Here is an 8,197-nt window from a genome sequence, read left to right on the forward strand (position 1 = left end):
GGTGAGGCCTGACCAGGGCAGAGTAGAGGGGGAGGATCACCTCCCTTGACCTGCTGGCCACGCTCCTTTTAATGCACACCAGGATCCCATTAGCCCTCTTGGCTATGAGGGCACACTGCTGACTCGTGGTCAACCTGTCGTCCACCAGGACTCCCAGGTCCTTCTCTGCAGAGCTCTTCTCCAGTAGGTTGTCCCCCAGCCTGTACTGATACTTCGGGTTGTTCCTTCCCAGGTGCAGGACTTTACACTTGCTCTTACTAAATCTCATTTGGTTTCCTCCTGCCCACCTCTCCAGCCTGTCCAGGTCTTGCTGAATGGCAGCACAGCCTTCTGGCATGCCAGCCACTCATCCCAGCTTTGTGCCATTGATGTACTTGCAGAGGGCAGATACTATTCTCTCATCAAGGTCATCAATGAAGATGTTGAAAAAGACCAGACCCAGCACCGACCCCTGGGGAACACCACTAGTCACAGGTCTCCAGACAGGCTCTACTCTGCCGATCACAACCCTCTGAGCTCGGCCAGTCAGCCAGTTCTCAACCCACCTTGCGTTCCACTCATCTATCCCACAATTTCTCAGCTTTGTTAGTAGGATGTCATGGGAGACAGTATCGAAAGCCTTGCTAAAGTCAAGGTAGATGACATCCACTGCTCTCTCCCATCTACCCCACTGGTGATGCCATCATAGAAGGCAATGAGGTTGGTCTAGAATGACTTCCCCTTGGTGAATCCATGCTGACTACTCCTCATAACCTTCTTCTCTTCCAATTGCTTAGAGATGGCATCCAGAACAAGCTGTTCCAACACCTTTTCAGGGACAGAGGTGAGACTGACTGTCCTGTACTTTCCCGGATCCTCCTTCTTGCCCTTCTTGAAGACCGGAGTGACATTGGCTATCCTCCAGTCTTCATGCACCTCTCCTGTCCTCCAGGACCTTTCCAACATGATAGAGAGCGGTTCAGCGATCACATCTGCCAGCTCCCTTAGCACATGCGGATGCATCCCATCAGGAGCCATGGGTTTTGTGTGTTGAGCCCACTCAGACGCTCCCAAACCACTCTCACATCCACCAGTGGGGAGCCCTCCATTTCCCAGACCCTTTGTCCTATTGCCAGGGGCGAGGAGTCCCAGGGGAGTGTCCTTGAAGCAAAGAAAGCATTCAGTATCTCTACCTTCTCAGCATCCCCTGTGACCAGGACACCCCCCTCATTCAGCAAGGGACCCACATTATCCCTAGTCTTCCTCTTGCTGTTTACATACTTGAAAAAACCCTTCTTATTATCCATTATCTCTTTTGCAAGCCTCATCTCTAGGTGGGCTTTAGCCTTCCTTGTTGCGTCCCTGCAGGCCCTGACAACACATGTATACTCCTCCCAAGAGGACAGGCCCTTTTTCTACATTTCATTGACCTTCGTCTTCCTTTTGATCTTATTGATGAGCTCCTTGCTCATCCACGTGGGTTTCCTGCCCAATGAGATGAGGATCAATGTGGCTAAGTCCTGCATTTTGGCCACAAGAATCCCATGCAATGCTACAGGCTTGGGGCAGAGTGGCTCGACAGCTGTGCACAGGAAAGGGATCTGGGGTTGTTGGTCAACACTCGCCTGAACACAAGCCGGCAGTGTGCCCACTAAACCATATCACTAAGCTCTACATTTAAATGTGTTTTAAAGACCTCCAGGGATGGTGATCTCATTTGGTCTGGATCTTATTTGTGTCTGCTTACTTGCACTGTAAAAATCTCTCAATAGACAATGCTCTATACTCAAAAAAAAATATTCTGAATTTACCACACAGCATACACGTACATGTTCTTCAGGAACTATTAGTATCATTACAGAAAAGTTTAAGCAGAATTCAGTAGTCAAAATAAAGTAACCATCCAAATGAGAAATTTGACAAAGCAGCTCCAATTTTATGCCTGCATGGTGACTCTTATCCTAGAATCATCAATATGTCAATAAAAGAAATGTCATAGCATAAGATAGCACCATATGGGTTGGAAAAGTCTCCTTCAAGATCATCAAGTCCAACCATCAGCCTATCTACCAAGTCCCATCGTTAAACCATGTCACTCAGTGCCACATCCACATATCTCTTAAATACCTCCAGGGATGGGGACTCCACCACTTTCCTGGGTAGCCCATTCCAATGCTTGACCACATAACAGCATTCATTTGTCTTATATCTGAAACAGTCTAGACAATATTATAGAGAAGAAAAAAAAAAAATGGAATCACAGAAATCAGTGATGACTAGGATTACAGAATTATTATTATTTTTTTTAATGACAGATGTGATTTCTAAAATATTTTTCTTTCAACCTTCAAAGACATAAGTATCATCTCAGATTTTTAAAGTTTTATATATATATAAAATATACAAATTCATTTCTAAAAATTATTTATGCAACTATTCAGAAGATTATCGTTCACTCATGATTTTATGGTGTAAGAAAAGGGAAAAACAGGCAGCTTTTTAGACATTTGCATGTCTTTATATCTGAAGCTTTTCATGTGATCATCCAGGATACATTATATGAAGTATTTCCAGTGATAACTTGGATTTTGTATGAGGATCTCCATAACAAATGTGGTACTAATTATCCTTCCTTTCACTCAAATCCAGTCACATGCTGATCACTTACACTTGTCCCATTTTTTTCCTTTATTACATTATTTTCCACAGTAGTGAGAAAACTCAGTGATATAGAGTATAGCTTTAACAAGTTAAGCTACCACTTCCTTGGTAAGGAATAAACTGAAATAAGGCAACTGAAATAAGGCCTGGAATAATGAGGCCAACAGCATACTCACATGAAGAAGGGAGAGGCCTGAAAGTTTGTTTTTGTAATGAAAAACTCTTCTTGTATAACTTTACCAGTTTACCAGCTCTTCTTGCCCTTCCATATTGACAAGCAGCGTAATATTTTACAGAAACTATTACAGCTATTCCATGTTACTACTTCAACACCTAGCATGCTTTGTAACTTTGTATTTTATAAGATGACTAAATTTGTAAGACAAAAAACAATATTGTTTGCCTCTTAGTACCCAGTCAAAATTTGTAAAGTTAATGGTTTATGTGGAACCAGATACTTTTAATTTTCAAATAAGAAAGTTGTACCAGAGAGTGTACTGTGAAAGAACTGATGATAAGTATGGAGTTTTGGCTTGGTTCCACACTTAAGGTTCACTTCTCAAAGATGAATTACACTTCAAAATGGCTAAATAAGAAAATTAATCACTGTCCCTAAATATCATGTTTTTGCTCTTGGCTGTGTTTTTATGGAGGAAAGGGAGGGAATGAGGAAGAGGCAAAGAGTTCTCACCTAAAGTCAGCTATCTCGTGATAAAATCCTAATTGAGAGATAATTCTTGCTAGTGTTAGTGTTAAGAGGTAGTACCATATCCCACTTAGGCTTAAATTTTCCTTGTTAACTCCAGTGCAGACTGTAACATCCACAAGACTACATACTTTCTTCCCCCTACACACTGCAATAGTTCTTAACTTCAGAACAGCGAATTCATTATGTAGTTATTGATATTCTTTCTGTGCCTTACACAATAACTCTTAGCCTTTCCTAGTATCACTTGCCTACAGAGAAATTACAGATGTCAGGGTCTTAAAAGCTGTTTCCCGTAAAGGTATTTGAAATTATCATTGAAGATTGGGATCTAATTTGTCACACTAAGATGAATTCAATTTTTGTTCCTGTTTTGCATATGATGAAGTTGAGATACAGAGGTGAAGTGCCCAGGGGAATAGTATCAAATAGTTGATAGCACAGCTGTAATGTTAAACTTTATTAGTGTTAAACTTTAGTATAGTATCTGAACTGCTATAATAAATATAGTACATCGTGTAGTAAGTAAAAAAGTGATCTTTGCCTCAATACCACTCCCCCTCCCCCCCATATACACAATACATATTGTGTGGGACCAAATCAATTTTTTTTTTTCAGTTGCACTTGTTGGATTAGTGCTAAAGACACAATAAAAATTTGAGCACTTAAATCCAAACTCTGATATTAACTGGAAGTTTAGCATAATTATCTTACAGTTCTGAGATGCCCAGCTGTGAGGGGAAATGTATTTTAGATGACCAAGAATAGTACTGTATAGAGATCACAGAATCACAGAATGATAGGTCATTTCATTTCACCAGTATTTTTCAGCTTGATTTTATTTCCATCATGACTTCCCTCTCACTCCAAACACTGAAATTCTCATTAAAAAGTATGCCTCCTCACTCAGTCAAATCGATTCATTAGGCTGCTGCAAAACAGAATTTTCTAGGATGAGAAATAGATGTCAGAAAAATGCTCTACAATATGGAGGAAAAGAGCTAACTAACACACTGTAAGGACAAAAGCCTGTCTGAATTCAAATAATTAGAACATTTTTTGAAAACACTAGAAAGATATTTTAATATTCTTTATTTTTTTTCCCGCCAACTTTAGGAAAATCAGTCAAACAAATAGTCACCTAAGCATTTGCTACATAAAATTCCTGTTTGGATAAAAAATGCTTCAGCACCATCACACTCTGTGGGAGTTCAACTTTAGTATATGCACCAATGTGCTGTTTACACTATGACATCCAAACCTGTTCATATCCTTTAAGTTTGTTGTTTGTTTTGTTGGCTGTTGAACTGTGTGGAAAACAAATTTTATCTATCTGTTGTCTGATTTGACTATTCTGAGTAAAGATAATAGGCCAGCTCTTTCTAAGTACCCAAATGTCTGATAGGGAGTGAGAGAGAATTTGTCCTAAGAGGACAGTATAGAATTTTACCCCTTCTAAGCCTTTGTCCTGTCAAAAATCAAGTCCTTTATATTTAACCTCTTTTTAAAAGACTACATCTTGAAAAATTGCTGTTTGCCTGGTATCTTTAATATGTGTTCCTGAGAACAAAAGTATTACTGCTGTCCATAAGGGGAAAGCTGGTCACAGTGATCAACAGAAGTTATATGTAAAGTAAGTTTGATGGTGTTCTCATCTAGCCTGTACCCACTTGTGAGACCCTCATGTGAGAAAGATGATAGCCAACTATATAAAGTGAGTTACTTTTGTTCTCCACACCTTTAAAGCCATTCATCTGTTTGCATGAAGACAGATCACTCATCCTGAGTGTCCTTCATGCTAGGATGAAACAAAGGTTTATGTTCTCAGTCACTAAGGTTCTCACACTTGTGCATGTAGCCCCCCAACTCCTTGTAATTCCTTTTAGAGGAAAGCAGCAGTTTTAAAGCCAGCAGGGTGATGAGAATCTCTCAGTTCACTAGGGTCTATCTTCACACAACTCAGCAGACAGGCTGTACCCAGACCTAGCTCAAGCCAGCCTGACAAACCTGCAACAGATAACAATCATTCCAACCCATGCTTCATTGATCCTAACAAACTTTCTTTGATTTTGGGTGATGATTAGAGAATGAAGCTGCCTTCTATGGTTTATGGTGATGGCTAGATGACACTGTGGCTTATTTATGTCTATTTAACAAGAGACCTGTTACCTAACTCATCCTTACACTTCAGTTTTCATGCTCTTTTGGTTAAATAACATAAGGGAGAAGAAATAATTGTCTGATTCCTGGGCCTTCACTTTTTTTTTTTTTTTTTTTTTTCTCTAATATCATGAAATTTTCATTCAGGGATGGCAAATACCTGTTAAGATATATATTTTTTTTTGCTGATATACTTTTGGTTTAATGACTCACTTAGGAGAAAAGACTAGCTTAGGATAACCAAAAGGCATGGATAGCTGTTCTCTAGGGACTGGGTTTCAAGCATACGCCTGTGAGGTTGCCTGTCATGAAAAGAAATACATAAAGTTTGCCTGAAAAATAAAGCTGAAGACCTTCAAGCAAACCTTAACCATTCAGGATGCTGTCACAATCATTCTTCCTTTTACTGTAATGAGAAACAAAACATACCTGAAAGAAAAAAAAAAAAAAAAAAAAGAAAAAAAAAAAGCAAGCAATCTTCTCACAATCTTTGATATTCTCTTAAAATTCTCTACTGTTTCTCTTAAAATCTGTCCTTCAAAATACTGAAAGTCCCAAGTGGAATATAAGCAGAATACATCAGCCTTCACATATCTTTTGAACAAAGCCCTTTCTTTTTAAATGAGGAAGCACTTCAGAAGAGAAGTTGGTGGTGTCTGTCACTCAGCAACTCTGCTGCAGGTTGTCTCTGGAGTGCAGCCAAGTCACCTTCTTTAGCCAAATGTTGCAACTCTCTGCCACTCCCATATTGACCTTTTCCACAGAAGCATCAGCTTCCCTCTCAGATTGTGTATTCCAGGTGGAACAAGGAAAGTGCCATTTAGAGACATACATCAGAAGGAGAAAGATGGAAGTGGCACAGAACCATGGAGATGGTCCTGCCTGAGGATCATGGGTTGCTTCTCTGGCTCTGGAGTTCTCTTTTGCACAACTTGCAGGGTGAAAGAACCCAGGCCAGGTTCCTGGATGAAATTAACCTATTGCAGGGAAAAAAAAAATAAAAATAAAAATAAAAAATTATGGCCAGTATTTCAGTATTTCCATACTTTCCTGTCCTTTATTTCAGGTGGTTTTTTTTTTTTGTTTGTTTGTTTGTTTGTTTTTTTCCTTCTTGTCTGTTGTCCTCACCTGGTGTTTAGCTGTTTTCTGCTGTAGGTTTGGATGCAGAGAATAATTGCTGTCTCCAGCCAGCCTGGAAACATTTCTTCATTTCATATATCATTGGTTGTTAAAAAATGGGCATTCCAAAGAAGGTAAGGACAAACAAAAGGGCACTACAACAAAATAACACATATGATTTGACTTCAGCAGCTTGAAATTGTCAGGGAAAGCACAACAGACAGTAGTCGTCTTCTGACGTCATTAATAGTCTGTGGTCTTGAGGTAGGCATCCTCTAACCTTTGGCCCAATTGCAACCAAAACTTTCATGTGTCACACCCATGATTATTTCATATCCTCTCTGCTATGTCTCTTCTCTGCTGAAACATTTGTGGAGAGGGACATATTTTTAAAATGCTTGTACTTTGTTCCGACTATGGATAAGAAGATTACAGGTTAGCATTAATCTTCTACCATGAACATATAAGGTCCAAGGGAAAAAAAAAATAAATAAATCAGCCATTGTGAAATTATATAATCTCTTCAGTTAGGCTGAATTTACGTGGTCACAGTAAACTGACATTATGTGCTTTGGCTACCGCTGAAAGTAGAAATGTTCCTCTCCCTCTTTTTTCAAAACTTTGCTAACACCTTGCTTGTGTCAGCACTAATGCTAATGTGACTCTGCTGTGAGTCGGAGGACAAAAATAATGATCTTGCTGAAGACTAGAAACCTGAAGAAAAGGTCTGTTTCCAGCTGGATGGGTTCTTGATGTGTTTGCTGTGTACTGAACAAGCATTAACACATGCAAAAGAAAGTAGGAGCAGGGAGAAGGGTGGTTCAAAATGGTTATGGAGCTGCAGCCCAAGACACTGCATGCTAGTGTCTCCCTCCTCAGACACTGATGAGGTGGAGGTTAGTCAGCTAGTCACTAAAAGGGTTCCACAGGGCTCCATTTTGGGACCAGCTATCTTTATTGTTTTCATAAATAACTTGGATGCAGGACTTGAAAGAATACTAAGTAGGCTTGCAGATGAAACTAAATTGTGAGAAGCTGTTGACTCTTTTGACGGCAGAGAGGCCTTGCAGAAAGCTCTTGACAGATTAGAAGGCTGGGCAATCATAAACAATATGAAGTTTAACAAAAGCAAGTGCCAGATTCTGCATCTGGGACAGGGCAACCCAAATATATGTTAAGACTATGGGACAAGAGGCTGGAAAGCAGCCCCACAGGAAGGCATCTGGGGATTTTGGTCAACATCAATTTGAACATGAGTCAACAGCATGATCTAGCAGCCAAAATGGTTCCTGGGATACTTCAAACACAGTATTGCAAGCTGGTCGAGGGACATTAGAAATGGTCCAAAGGAGTGCTATGAAGATGGGGTCGGGTCTGGGGGGCAAGATGTATGAGGAGTGACTGCAGTCACTTGGTTTGTTCAGACTGGAGAGGAGAAAATGGAGGGTAGGCCTCATCATTGTCTACAGCTTTCTAATGAGGGGGAGCAGAGGGACAGGTGTTGATCTCTTTTTTCTGGTGACAGCGATAAGACCCGAGGAAATGGCTTGAAACTGCAACAGGAGTGGTTCA

This window comes from Anas acuta, chromosome 1 (genome assembly GCF_963932015.1).
Source record: "Anas acuta chromosome 1, bAnaAcu1.1, whole genome shotgun sequence".
Lineage (NCBI taxonomy): Eukaryota > Metazoa > Chordata > Aves > Anseriformes > Anatidae > Anas > Anas acuta.